At 43.5% G+C, this 15,757-nt stretch overlaps 1 protein-coding gene across 1 annotated transcript in view; it reads left to right on the forward strand.

The window, feature by feature from the left end:
• Window positions 1-622, forward strand: part of PICK1 (protein interacting with PRKCA 1) — a 168,843-nt gene extending 168,221 nt beyond the window's left edge. The window contains exon 14 of the mRNA XM_069737099.1: window positions 369-622. The gene's annotated coding sequence lies outside the window, so the exon portion shown is untranslated. The remainder of the gene's footprint in view (window positions 1-368) is intronic.
• Window positions 623-15,757: the final 15,135 nt, after the last annotated feature.

Consider the following 15,757-nt stretch of genomic DNA (forward strand, 5'->3'; position numbering starts at 1 on the left):
TCCTGCTCTGGCTGTGAGCGTCGGTCAGCCGGAAAGCAGAGCGGTGACGTCACCGCTCTGCTTTCTGGCTGCCCGGCGCTCACAGCCAGACCAGAGAAGCAGAGCGCCGAGGACAGACAGCGGTAGGTAAGTATGTAGCGTTTGTTTTTTTACTTTTTAGGATGGTAACCAGGGTAAACATCGGGTTACTAAGCGCGGCCCTGCGCTTAGTTACCCGATGTTTACCCTGGTTACCGGGGACCTCGGGATCGTTGGTCGCTGGAGAGCTGTCTGTGTGACAGCTCTCCAGCGACCAAACAGCGACGCTGCAGCGATCCGGATCGTTGTCGGTATCGCTGCAGCGTCGCTATGTGTGACGGTACCTTTAGGCTTCAGCTCTACCGTATCCATTTGCATTTCAATTCAAACGCTGATGTCTCAGTAATGGAGTAACAGACCGGCCATGTAAAGGTAATGCTAGGTTTGTCTTTAAAAGAGCTACATGCTCATATGACTTTTTGAGGGTGTGAAATTCTGGCAGGTTCCCTTTAAAGCTGTATAATTAGGCTGTTATAAGTGACAAAAGTTGTATTTTATGAAAGTGCATGATTATATATTCTCTGTAAATAAACCTCAAACACATAAAAAACTCCAGTGTCTTAGAATGTACTAATGCTTTATTAACACTTGCTTTACGTCTTTCATATCCATAACAATACATATTTAGAGGGAATCTCTGACAAGGTTTGTGCTTCCCAATCTGAGGCAGCATAAACTAGGGACTGATTCCAGCAGTGTCACTTACTGATCTTCTTACAGGATGTTAGACTCAAATACACAGACAGCAAAAATTAAAAGCTTCGACATAGTCGCTGGCCTAGCTTGATATTTATTAAAAAAAAAGTTTTGCCTTTTCAAATATAACTGAATTTTTTCACATGGAAATATGCAAGTTGTCTCTTCAAAGAGGAAGAGGACTAGAACTCTAGTGCCACCTACTGGAAGTAGCAATCCTAACAGTCAATGTCGACCCTTTAACGAGCCTTGTCACATGACTTAGGAAAAAAGCCAAACCAGAATCTCAATTTGCAGACACGGTGTTTCGGGGTACTGTTGTGAATTCTGTGGCCAAGCTCCCTCCTGTGGTCGTGAGTGGTACTGCGGCTGGTTCTGTCTATAAGCTTCCTTTGGTGGATGAGAGTGGTACTGCGGCTTCTGAGTTTCCTTCCTCAGGTGATGAGGTTAAGTCGTTAGGTGCTGCTCTATTTAACTCCACCTGGTGCTTTGATCCTGGCCTCCAGTCAATGTTCTAGTATTGGTCTTGCTTCCTCCTGGATCGTTCCTGTGGCCTCTCTATCCTGCATAAGCTAAGTTCTGCTTGTGTTATTTTTGTTTGCTATATTTTCTGTCCAGCTTGCTATATTGGTTTTTCTTGCTTGCTGGAAGCTCTGAGACGCAGAGGGAGCACCTCCGTACCGTTAGTCGGTGCGGAGGGTCTTTTTTGCCCCTCTGCGTGGTTGTTTGTAGGTTTTTGTGTTGACCGCAAAGCTATCTTTCCTATCCTCGGTCTATTCAGTAAGTCGGGCCTCACTTTGCTAAATCTATTTAATCTCTGTGTTTGTATTTCATCTTAACTCAGTCATTATATGTGGGGGGCTGCCTTTTCCTTTGGGGAATTTCTCGTTAGGCGCAATCCACGGCTGCCTCTAGTGTGGTTGGATAGGATTAGGGATTGCGGTCAGCAGAGTTTCCACGTCTCAGAGCTCGTCCTATGTTTTTGGTAAATGTCAGGTCACCTTGTGTGCTCTGAACTTCAAGGTACATTGTGGTTCTGAATTACCTGTTCATAACAGATCTCCACTTTGCACTGACGAGGGGCAGTACCCCGAAACACAGTGTCTGCAAATTGAGATTCTGGTTTGGCTATTATCCCAAAAATCATGTGACAAGGCTCGTTAAAGGGTCGACATTGACTGTTATGATTGCTACTTCCAATAGGTGGCACTAGAGTTCTAGTCCTCTTCCTCTCTGAAGAGACAATTTGATTTTTTCCCAAAGGAGCATTGCGGCTTTAAGTCTCCTCACCTCGACATACTTAACATGTCACTCTCCGCAAGGAGAAATTATACTTCTTGGTTCACATGGAAACAAACTTACAAGGGTTTGTCCCACGAACAAAGTGCATTTTAATGAACAGATCTTATAATAAAATATAGGAATAATATATTATGTAAAAGCATTTGGCCCAATGGCCTAATTTAAATATGTACTAACAAAGAATACAGATAATAAAGTATGATGCAAACAAAAGTCCCCCAAAACACTGTATGATACCCTCAAAGTGAATTCCTCCACAGTACCCTACACACACAGTATTATGCCTTACTGTACCCCCTCTCATTCCACCCGACAAAGAATGATGACCCCATCACAGTATGATTCCTCAACTGTAATCCCATCACAGCTCTCCATACAATATAATAGCTCCACATAGTGCTCCATACAGTATGACGGAGCCCTGCATTGCCTTCCATACAGTATAATGACCCCATATAGTGCTCCATACAATATAATAGCTCCACATAGTGCTCCATACAGTATAATGGCACCAGATAGTGCTCCATACAGTATAATGGCACCACGGTCGGACTGGGGTGTCTTGGGCCCACTAGGGAAATGGACTCTAGGGGCCCACCCAACAGCTATATGCAAATATCTGTCAGTCGTTATCCCCATTATAGTGGAGCATCGGCTGTAAAACACGGGGCTCTTGCACATCTACTGTGCGCCCCCATAACTGGGATGTACAATTAAGGTATTTTACATTAAAGGTTCTATGGTTAAAACAAGTTATCACCGATCCTTGGGCTCCACCACATAGGTGATCGCTTAGGTCTGACCATTAGAAACTGCACCGATCGGAAGAATGGGGAAGTTTTATCCATGACAGGACACATCCCATTTTAAAATGCAGCTGCAGTTCAGATGTCTGATCGCAGCTCCATTCTCTTTCGGGGCTTCCTGCAAAAAACAAGAGCAGCCACTCAGGGAATGAATGGATCAGTGGTCAAGTCGGACATACCGCTCCAGTCTAATGGGGGTAAAAGTTCCACATTTTGACGACTGAGTCCCAGCAGTGAGACCCCTCCACCACCACCAATCAATACGTTATCACTAATCCTGTGATTACTTTTTTATACAGGAGAATTCCTGAAAGTGCATCTTTGAGGCTGTGATCCAAGTATCTAATCTCTAATGGAAATAAAGAATCTTCTCCTAATTAATATCCGAGAGAACAGATGACAGCCATACACAACACAATCCACTATACGAAGACCAATAACACCACACACAGGAAGAAATACCACTACACCATGAACAGATCACATGGTGTCGAATAACTCCACGTAATACCAGGATATAGGGACCAAATAATACCACATACAAGGAGAAATACCATCACACCATAATTAGACTACATATTCCACCACATAGTGACTGAATAATACCACATATAGGGGATAAATACTGCCATACCGTGATGAGACCACAAATCACCACCACATAGTGACCAAATAATAGCACACATAGGGGATAGATACCACCACACCGTGACCAGACCACATATTGCCATCACATAGTGACTGAATACTACAACACTGATCATGCATACAAACCATAATACTAACAACACTGTTATTACCACCAGTGACATTATACACAAGAGCTCTGTATATACTGTCAGTGTACAGGTAATACAGGGATCACCAGTGACATTATAAACAGGAGCTCTGTATATAGTGTCAGTGTAAAGGTAATACAGTGACCACCAGTGACATTATGCACAGCTCTGTATATAGTGTCAGTGTACAGGTAATACAGTGACCACCAGTGACATTATGCACAGCTCTGTATATAGTGTCAGTGTACAGGTAATACAGTAACATTATACACAGGAGCTCAGTATATCGTGTCGGTGTATAGGTAAGTGACCACCAGTGACATTAAACACAGGAGCTCTGTATATAGTGTTAATGTACAAGTAATACAGTAATCACCAGTGACATTATTCACAGGAGCTTTGTATATTGTGTCGGTGTACAGGTAATACAGTGATCACCAGTGGCATACACAGGAGCTTTGTATATAGTGTCTGTGTACAGGTAATACAGTAGTCACCAGTGACATTATACACAGGAGCTCTGTATATAGTGTCAGTGTACAGGTAATACAGTGATCACCAGTGACATTATACACAAGAGCTCTGAACACAGTGTCTAGTGTGCGTGTACATGTAAATACACTGACTCACTGGTGATGTCTCTAGTTGAATCCTTCTTCTTTGCCATCACTTCTTCCAGCCAGGCCTCATCTCTGCAAAAAAATAACACACAGTCATCAATACCTGATCACTTTCAGAGCACTTTCCCCAGTTTTCTCTGACTTCTACACTACGTCAGATGAAGAAACAAAGCGACATAGTGCGGCCTGCACAGTAACAGGACCCCCCTTTTGTTCCTCCCATGGAAAACAGTTTCCTAAAAAGGAAATTATATTACTGTAGTAATAATATCCCTAATTGTACCCTAAAGAAATTACGCTCCCCACTTGTTACCATAAACTAATATAGCATTGTGGAGAAAAGGGGTCAGTGGGTGCTCTCATCCGCTGGCCCGGCGATCTTTAGCAAGACTGCATGGACCAGGGCTCATACCACTGAACGCCCGCTCTATCTCCTGGTGGGCAATACGCTACACCGACAACACAGGGTTAAGGTAAAACAGTGTGGCAATACTTTATTGAACCACAACACACAATAGCAAACAACAATCTCAGCAATTACCCCAACATGGTGCACATGACAGGGTCTTACTCTTCCGTTGTCTCGCCGGGATAATGGTAGATGTAATGTCTCAGCTCCCAGGGTCGCTATTCCACCTGTGATATACAGAGAAGAGATATTGACAAGCGTAGGAAGATGACAGAGAACAGTCCATAGTGTCCGTACAAGGTCAAAAGCCAGTTGACATGATGTCAGAGCTCCCAGGGTCGCTATTCCACCTGTGATACACACACACACAGAGAAGAGGTAACGACAAGCGTAGGGAGATGACCAAGAACTGTCCATAGAGTCCATACAAGGTCCAAAGCCAGTTGACAAGAGAGTCACCACCTGGCTTATCTGACCATCTCCATGGAACCAGGCGACCAGCGGGTCCCAAACCTGTTTTTTTCCAAACATATCCATGGTTCAGAGATGGTCACAGGATCAGATCTGTGTCCTTCCAACCAGAGCTGAAAACCTCTAGGTTGCTTCCTATAGAATCATAGATCAGTGTTGTGAATTCTGCTCCTGGGCTCCCTCCGGTGGTTGTAAGTGGCACTTTTGTGAGTTCTGCTCTTGGGCTCCCTCTTGTGGTTTCAAGTGGTATGGCTGCTCCTTGGAGTTAGCTGTATTCAGCTGCCTCCACTTATCGTCTCCTCTCTCGCCTATTTAAGCCTGGCTGTTCCTTCAGCTAGTGCCACTTGTAAATGGTTCCTGGTTGGATTCACATCTCTTTGGAGTTCCCTGTTTTCCTGACCAGTTCAGCAAAGCTAAGTTTTTGCTTACTTTTTCTGCCCATAGTTTGTGGACTTATCCATTCTGTGCTTTCTTGTTTGTCCAGCATTATCAGTTTGAATTATTTTTCTGTCTTGCTGGAAGCTCTGGGATGCAGAGTGACCCTCCACACCTTTAGTCAGGTGTGGAGATTTTTTGTTTACTCTGCGTGGATTTTTGTAGTGTTTTATACTGACCGCACAGTGTTCCATCCTGTCCTATCTATCAAGCTAGACTGGCCTCCTGTGCTCATCCTGGTTTCATTCTGTGTATGTCTTTTTCCTCTCCACTCACAGTCATTATTTGTGGGGGGCTAATCTATCCTTTGGGGATTTTCTCTGAGGCAAGATAGTTTTCCTGCTTCTGTCTTCAGGGGTAGTTAGCTCTTAGGCTGTGACGAGATGCCTAGGGAGAGTTAGGAGCATTCCACGGCTGCTTCTAGTGTTGTGTTTAGCTTAGGGTCTGCGGTCAGTACAGTTACCACTTCCCTCAGAGCTCATTCCATGTTGCTCCTAGACCACCGCATCATAACAGATCAGTGTCCCTCGTGATGGTGCCATGATGACTTGGCTGCAGTCCTTTCTCTTGTCTGTTGGGTGGTGTCCGGCTGGTAGCACTGTCTTACTTCCGTGTCTCATGATGTGATATCTGAGTCTTTTTATACCCAAGGTATGTAAGCTATTTTTTAGAATTACCCAGGGTCCTTCAGTCCAACATCAAGATAAGGTAAACAATGGTGATGGGATCAAGTAGCATTATTAGCATATCAGCACACATCAATAAACAAAGCATAACACACCCTATGTACAAACACTATTACAGACTTACACATTATGTTAGATAGTATATCAGTTGGCAAGTCTGTTTTCTTGACCCACCAGACATAAACACTTAAATTCACAAGCCAATATACAGATAATAAGCCACTTCTTTCGGTTTGCAAAAACATGGTTGTCTGGGAAATCAAGATACAATCTGGTTTCTTCACATTGCTCCCCCATCTTAATTAACCAGACATGATAGGCTTCCGATCATCCAGTTTCCTTAGAGCATATTCCATATCCTCCTTACGAAAATAAACTCCATACGTAATTGAAGAGTAACAACTGGTATCTATTGGGTCCACGCATGGCTTCCTCCACATTCCGTAGCTCCTGCATTAAATTCTATTCAATCCGTTGAAGTTGGAACATCTCCTGTAGTTTCCGTTTCTTGTTGAGGTCATATAGCCACTCTGGTCCTCTTCCCAAGGCCGATTTGGTGGGTTTGGGTATAGTGGCATCCGAAACCTGCTGTGCATGCCTGCTGAGTCTGTCTGTATACCTCCCTGGTTGTGGAGCCCTGGATGGTGTGTGAGAACACCAGTCACCTGCAGCTCCCCCAGTTCCGCCGGGCGGAGTAGTATCCCACTGCTGCCACCAGTTGTCACTGGGTCCTTCTCCGGTACCACACAATCGACAGAGCCAGCGAAGAGTGTTATGATAAGGTAATTCAGTACCACAATGGACATAGAGGTCAGAGCACATACTGTGACCTGACAATAACCCAAAAACATAGAACGAGCTCTGAGACGTGGGAACTCTGCTGACCGCAATCCCTAATCCTCTCCAACCACACTAGAGGCAGCCGTGGATTGCGCCTAACGCTCCCTATGCAACTTGGCACAGCCTGAGAAACTAGCTAGCCTGAAGAATGAAAATAAGCCTACCTTGCCTCAGAGAAATACCCCAAAGGAAAAGGCAGCCCCCACATATAATGACTGTGAGTTAAGATGAAAAGACAAACGTAGAGATGAAATAGATTTAGCAAAGTGAGGCCCGACTTTCTGAACAGAGCGAGGATAGGAAAGGTAACTTTGCGGTCAACACAAAACCCTACAAAAACCACGCAAAGGGGGCAAAAAGACCCTCCGTACCGAACTAACGGCACAGAGGTACACCCTCTGCGTCCCAGAGCTTCCAGCAAGCAAGAAAAAACAAATAGACAAGCTGGACAGAAAAAAAACAGCAAACAAAATAGCAAAGCAGAACTTAGCTATGCAGAGCAGCAGGCCACAGGAACGATCCAGGAGGAAACAGGTCCAATACTAGAACATTGACTGGAGGCCAGGATAAAAGCACTAGGTGGAGTTAAATAGAGCAGCACCTAACGACTTCACCACATCACCTGAGGAAGGAAACTCAGAAGCCGCAGTACCACTTTCCTCCACCAACGGAAGCTCACAGAGAGAATCAGCCGAAGTACCACTTGTGACCACAGGAGGGAGCTCTGCCACAGAATTCACAACAGAAGAGTGAACAATCCCAAAACTTTTATTGAGGCAAAAATACGAAAGGTCCATATACGATCCACCACACAAAGGATAAAATAGTCCAGAACACGAATGCAGTTCAGTAACAGGATAAAAGTCCAACAATCCAGCAGACAGAGGATAACATAGTCCATAATTCTCTTCTTTCTCTCCGAGGTGCTCTGAACACATCACCATTCCACACAGGACTCATTTGTGTCTCACCTCCCTAATATTTTAAGTCTCCCTCCTCATTCACAGGTCAGGAGGGGGAAGGTCTCAGAGGCTCATTGCTACAACAAGCTAGGACAATATGTCATTAGCATATTAGCAAACAATACAGTGCTGTGAGGGCTGATATCAGATGGCAGCAACAGCCATTCATCAATTAGCAATTAACTCCTACAAGAGAACACCATGAAAATAAGTAAAATAGAAATATACACAAAAATGATACCTACATAGCATATCAGACCATCACAAGAATGTTCCCCCCAAAGGTGGTTTGCACGTTAATGACCAGACTAATTTTTACAATTCTGACCACTGTCCCTTTATGAGGTTATAACTCTGGAACGCTTCAACGGATCCCAGTGATTCTGACACTGTTTTCTCGTGACATATTGTACTTCATGACAGTGGTAAAATTTCTTTGATATTACCTGCGTTTATTTGTGAAAAAAAAAGAAATTTGAAATACTTAATAAGTAACATTACCCACATGTCTACTTTACATCAGCACAATTTTGGAACCAAAATTTTTTTTTGTTAGGGAGTTATAAGGGTTAAAAGTTGACCAGTAATTTCTCATTTTTACAACACCATTTTTTTTAGGGACCACATCTCATTTGAAGTCATTTTGAGGGGTCTATATGATAGAAAATACCCAAGTGTCACACCATTCTAAAAACTGCACCCCTCAAGGTGCTCAAAACCACATTCAAGAAGTTTATTAACCCTTCAGGTGTTTCACAGGAATTTTTGGAATGTTTAAATAAAAATGAACATTTAACTTTTTTTCACAAAAATTATCTTTTCGCCCCCAATTTTTTATTTTCCCAAGGGTAAGAGAAGAAATTGGACCCCAAAATTTGTTGTAAAATTTGTCCTGAGTACGCTGATACCCCATATGTGGGGGTAAACCACTGTTTGGGCGCATGGGAGAGCTCGGAAGGGATGGAGCGCCGTTTGACTTTTCAATGCAAAATTGACAGGAATTGAGATGGGACGCCATGTGGCGTTTGGAGAGCCACTGATGTGCTTAAACATTGAAAGCCCCCACAAGTGATACCATTTTGGAAAGTAGACCCCCTAAGGAACTTACCTAGAGGTGTGGTGAGCACTTTGACCCACCAAGTGATTCACAGAAGTTTATAATGCAGACCCGTAAAAATTAAACAATTTTTTTACCACAAAAATTATTTTTTAGCCTCCAGTTTTGTATTTTCCCGAGGGTAACCGGAGAAATTGGACCCCAAAAGTTGTCCAATTTGTCCTGAGTACGCTGATACCCCATATGTGGGGGAAGGGACCACCGTTTGAGCGCATGGCACAGCTCGGAAGGGAAGGAGCATTATTTGGAATGCAGACTTAGATGGATTGGTCTGCAGGCGTCACATTGCGTTTACAGAGCCCCTAATGTACCTAAACAGTAGAAACCCCCCACAAGTGACCCCATATTGGAAACTAGACACCCCAAGGAACCTATCTAGATGTGTTGTGAGAACTTTGAACCCCCAAGTGTTTCACTACAGTTTATAACGCAGAGCTGTGAAAATAAAATAAAAAAATTTTTCCCACAAAAATAATTTTTTAGCCTCCAGTTTTGTATTTTCCCAAGGGTAACAGGAGAAATTGGACCCCAAAAGTTGTTGTCCAATTCGTCCTGAGTACGCTGATACCCCATATGTTGGGGTAAACCCCTGTTTGGGCACACGGGAGAGCTCGGAAGGGAAGGAGCACTGTTTTACTTTTTCAACGCAGAATTGGCTGGAATTGAGATCGGACACCATGTCGCGTTTGGAGAACCCCTGATGTGCCTAAACAGTGGAAACCCCCCAATTATAACTGAAACCCTAATCCAAACACACCCCTAACCCTAATCCCAACGGTAACCCTAACCCTAATCCCAACCCTATTCCGAACCGTAAATGTAATCCAAACCCTAACTTTAACCCTAGCCCCAACCCTAACCCTAGCCCTTATGGGAAAATGGAAATAAATACATTTTTTTAATTTTTCCCTAACTAGGGGGGGTGATGAAGGGGGTTTGATTTATTTTCATAGCGGGTTATTTAGCAGATTTTTATGATTGGCAGCCATCACACACTGAAAGACGCTTTTTATTGCAAAAAATATTTTTTGCGTTACCACATTTTGAAAGCTATAATTTTTCCATATTTGAGTCCACAGAGTCATGTGAGGTCTTGTTTTTTGCGGGACGAGTTTACGTTTTTATTGGTAACATTTTCGGGCATGTGACATTTTTTGATCGTTTTTTATTCCGATTTTTGTGAGGCAGAATGACCAAAAACCAGCAATTCATGAATTTCTTTTGGGAAGGCATTTATAACGTTCCGCATTTGGTAAAATTGATAAAGCAGTTTTATTCTTCGGGTCAGTACAATTACAGCAATATCTCATTTATATAATTTTTTTATGTTTTGGCGCTTTTATATGATAAAAACTATTTTATAGAAAAAATAATTATTTTGGCATTGCTTTATTCTCAGGACTATAACTTTTTTTTTTTTTGCTGATGATGCTATATGGCGGCTCGTTTTTTGCGGGAAAAGATGACGTTTTCAGCGGTACCATGGTTATTTATATCTGTCTTTTTGATCGCGTGTTATTCCACTTTTTGTTCGGCGGTATGATAATAAAGCGTTGTTTTTTGCCTCGTTTTTTTTCTTACGGTGTTTACTGAAGGGGTTAACTAGTGGGACAGTTTTATAGCTTGGGTCGTTACGGACGCGGCGATACTAAATATGTGTACTTTTATTGTTTGGTTTTTTTTTATTTAGATAAAGAAATGTATCTATGGGAATAATATTTTTTGTTTTTCTTTATTTAGGAATTTTTTTTTTTTTTTTACACATGTGGAATTTTTTTTTTTACTTTTTTACTTTGTCCCAGTTTGCACAGCACTCTGTCAGATCAGCAATCTGACTTACAGCACTGCAGGCTTACCAAGCGCCTGCTCTGAGCAGGCACTTGGTAAGCCACCTCAGGTGTTGTGAATTCTGCTCTTGGGTTCCCTCCAGTGGTTGTAGGTGGGAATGCAGTTGTCTCTGAGTCACAGTCTTGGCCAGGTGTATCTGCTAATTGCTGTTCTGACTGGGATATTTAAGTGTGCAGGATTCATTAGCCCTTGTCAGTTGTCAATGTTTCTTTGGAAGTATTGGATCTCTGCCTGGCCTCACCTGCTTAGCTGCCCGTTCAGCAAAGATAAGTGTCTGTTTCTTTTTCTGAAGCACACTTGCTGTGTGCTTATTTTCAGTGCTGATCTTTTGTTTGTATTTGTCCAGCTTAGACTGTGTCAGTTGTTTTTCTCAGTCTGGTTGGATTCTCTGGAGATGCAGATATACGCTCCACATCTTTAGTTAGGTGGTGGAGTTTTGTATTTTCTGCTGTGGATATTTTTGTAGTATTTTTATGCTGACCGCTTAGTATCCTGTCCTGTCCTTTTCTATTTAGCTAGAAGTGGCCTCCTTTGCTAAGCCTGTTTTCTGCCTGCGTGTGTCTTTTCCTCTCCAACTCACAGTCAATATTTGTGGGGGGCTGCCTATCCTTGGGGGTCTACTCTGAGGCAAGATAGTTTTCCTATTTCCATCTTTAGGGGTATTTAGTCCTCCGGCTGTGTCGAGGTGTCTAGGTTTTGTTAGGTACACCCCACGGCTACTTCTAGTTGCGGTGTTAGTTCAGGGTTTGCGGTCAGTATAAGTTACCACCTACTCCAGAGAAGGTTTTCATGCTGCTCCAAGGCCATCTGATCATAACAGTACAACTGGCCAACAATGAGTTAAATGCATCTCAGAAGAAGGGAGGAAAGGTCTTGAGCCATTTTTTTTCTTCAGTCTGTTTTGTCTTCTCCTCCCTCTTTATCTCTGGGTGGCTGAAGAGCCTTGTGCTAGCATGAATGTTCAGGAATTAGCTTCTCGTGTAGACCAGCTTGCTGCTAGGATACAGGGTATTTTTGATTATATTGTTCAAACTCCTGCTTTAGAACCGAAGATTCCTACTCCTGATTTGTTTTTTGTTGACAGGTCCAAATTTTTGAGTTTTAAAAACAACTGTAAACTGTTTTTTGCATTGAAACCTCGATCCTCTGGTGATTCCATTCAACAAGTTAAAATCATCATCTCTCTGCTGCGTCGTGATCCACAGGATTGGGCATTTTCCCTGGAATCTGGGGATCCTGCTTTGCTTAATGTAGACTCCTTCTTTCAGGCGTTAGGATTACTGTATGATGAACCTAATTCGGTGGATCAAGCTGAGAAGACCTTGTTGGCCCTGTCTCAGGGGCAAGAGGCGGCTGAATTGTATTGTCAGAAATTCAGAAAATGGTCTGTGTTGACTACATGGAATGATGATGCTTTGGTGGCAATTTTCAGAAAGGGTCTTTCTGAATCCGTTAAAGATGTTATGGTGGGGTTTCCCACACCCTCCAATCTGAGTGATTCTATGTCTCTGGACATTCAGATTGACCGGCGCTTGCGGGAGCGCAGAACTGTGCGCGCTATGGCGTTATCCTCAGAGCATATTCCTGAGCCTATGCAGTGTGATAGGATTCTGTCTAAAACAGAACGACAAGGTTTCAGACGTCTCAATAGGTTGTGTTATTATTGTGGCAACGCTTCCCATGTCATTTCTGTCTGCCCTAAGCGGACAAAGAGGATCGCCAGTTCATTTACCATCAGTACTGTACAACCTAAATTTCTGTTATCTGTGTCCTTGATCTGTTCATTGTCATCATTTTCTGTCATGGCGTTTGTGGATTCAGGTGCCGCCTTGAACTTAATGGACTTTGACTTTGCTAGGCGTTGTGGTTTTCCCTTGCAGCCTTTGCAGAACCCTATTCCTTTAAGGGGCATTTATGCTACACCCTTGGCTAAAAATAAGCCCCAGTTTTGGACACAGGTGACCATGCGCATCAGGAAGATTGTCGATTTCTGGTGTTGCATAATTTGCATGATGCTATCGTGCTGGGTTTTCCGTGGTTGCAGGTACATAATCCTGTTTTGGATTGGAAGTCCATGTCTGTGACTAGTTTGGGTTGTCAGGGGGTTCATAATGATGTTCCTCTGATGTCTATCGCCCCTTCTTCCTCTTCTGAAATTCCGGAGTTTTTGTATGATTTTCAGGATGTATTCGATGCGCCCAAGTCCAGTTTCCTTCCACCGCACAGGGACTGCGATTGTGCTATTGACTTGATTCTAGGCTGTAAGTTTCCTAAGGGCCGACTTTTCAACCTGTCTGTACCTGAACATGCCGCCATGCGGAGCTATATTAAGGAGTCTTTGGAGAAAGGGCATATTCGGCCATCTTCTTCACCGATGGGAGCGGGGTTCTTTTTTGTTGCTAAAAAAGATGGTTCCTTAAGACCCTGTATTGATTATCGCCTCTTGAATAAGATCACGGTCAAGTTTCAATATCCTTTACCGTTGCTTTCCGATTTGTTTGCTAGGATTAAGGGAGCTAGTTGGTTTACTAAGATTGACCTTCGGGGGGCTTATAATCTTGTTCGTATTAAACAGGGTGATGAATGGAAAACTGCGTTTAACACGCCCGAAGGCCATTTTGAATACCTTGTGATGCCATTCGGACTCTCTAATGCTCCATCTGTTTTTCAGTCCTTCATGCATGATATCTTCCGGGATTATCTTGATAAATTCTTGATTGTATATTTCGACGATATTTTGATTTTTTCCGATTGATTGGGAGTCTCATGTGCAACAGGTCAGGATGGTATTTCAGATCCTTCGTGACAATGCCTTGTTTGTGAAAGGGTCTAAGTGTCTTTTTGGGGTGCAGAAGGCTTCCTTTTTGGGCTTTATTTTTTCTCCCTCGTCTATAGAGATGGATCCGGTTAAGGTTCAGGCCATTCATGATTGGATTCAGCCCACATCCGTGAAGAGCCTTCAGAAATTTTTGGGTTTTGCTAATTTTTATCGCCGTTTCATTGCTAATTTTTCCAGCGTGGTTAAACCCTTGACTGATTTGACGAAGAAAGGCACTGATGTGGCGAATTGGTCCCCTGCGGCTGTCTCTGCCTTTCAGGAACTTAAACGTCGTTTTACTTCTGCTCCAGTGTTGCGTCAACCGGATGTTTCTCTTCTGTTTCAGGTTGAGGTTGACGCTTCTGAGATTGGGGCAGGGGCTGTTTTGTCTCAGAGGGATCCTGTTGGTTCCTTAATGAAACCGTGTGCCTTCTTTTCCCGTAAGTTTTCGCCTGCTGAACGAAATTATGATGTCGGCAATCGGGAGTTGTTGGCTATGAAGTGGGCGTTTGAGGAGTGGCGACATTGGCTTGAGGGAGCTAAGCACCGTATTGTGGTCTTGACCGATCATAAGAATCTGATTTACCTCGAGTCTGCCAAACGGTTGAATCCTAGACAGGCTCGATGGTCCTTGTTTTTTTTGTCGTTTTGATTTCGTGGTCTCGTACCTTCTGGGTTCTAAGAATATTAAGGCTGATACCCTCTCTAGGAGTTCTTTTGCCTGATTCTCCTGAGGTTTTAGAGCCGGTCGGTATTCTGAAAGAGGGGGAGGTCCTTTCTGCCATTTTCCCTGATTTACGATGGGTTCTTCAGGAATTTCAGGCTGACAAACTTGACCGCTGTCCTGTGGGGAAACTGTTTGTTCCTGACAGATGGACTAGTAGAGTGATTTTTGAGGTTCACTGTTTCATGTTGGCTGGTCATCCTGGCATTTTTGGTACCAGAGATTTGGTTGGTAGGTCCTTTTGGTGGCCTTCATTGTCGCTTGATGTGCGTTCTTTTGTGCAGTCCTGTGGGACTTGTGCGCAGGCCAAGCCTTGTTGCTCCCGTGCTAGTGGGTTGCTTTTGCCATTGCCGGTCCCTGAGAGGCCCTGGACGCATATTTCTATGGATTTTATTTCCGACCTTCCTGTTTCCCAGAGGATGTCTGTTATCTGGGTTGTTTGTGACCGATTCTCTAAGATGGTTCATTTGGTGCCTTTGCCTAAATTGCCTTCTTCTTCTGATTTGGTTCCGTTGTTTTTTCAGCATGTGGTCCGTTTGCATGGTATTCCGGAGAATATTGTGTCCGACAGAGGTTCCCAGTTTGTTTCTAGGTTTTGGCAGGCCTTTTGTGCCAGGCTGGGCATTGATTTGTCTTTTTCCTCTGCGTTTCATCCTCAGACAAACGGCCAGACCGAGCGAACTAATCAGACTTTGGAGACTTATTTGAGATGCTTTGTGTCTGCTGATCAGGATGATTGGGTGGCTTTTTTGCCATTGGCCGAGTTTGCCCTTAATAATCGGACTAGTTCGGCTACTTTGGTTTCGCCTTTCTTTTGTAATTTTGGTTTTCATCCTCGTTTTTCTCCTGGGCATTCTGACTGTCCTGGTGTGGATTCTGTGGTTGACAGGTTGCAGCAGATTTGGGCTCATGTGGTGGACAATTTGGTGTTGTCTTAGGAGGAGGCTCAGCGTTTTGCTAACCGTCGTCGGTGTGTTGGTTCCCGGCTTCGGGTTGGGGATCTGGTCTGGTTGTCTTCCCGTCATGTTCCTATGAAGGTTTCTTCTCCTAAGTTTAAGCCTCGGTTTATTGGTCCTTATAGGATTTCTGAGATTATTAATCCGGTGTCTTTTTGCTGGCGCTTCCGGCCTCTTTTGCTATCCATAATGTCTTCCATAGATCTTTGT

This window comes from Ranitomeya imitator, chromosome 8, assembly GCF_032444005.1.
Source record: "Ranitomeya imitator isolate aRanImi1 chromosome 8, aRanImi1.pri, whole genome shotgun sequence".
Taxonomy (NCBI): domain Eukaryota; kingdom Metazoa; phylum Chordata; class Amphibia; order Anura; family Dendrobatidae; genus Ranitomeya; species Ranitomeya imitator.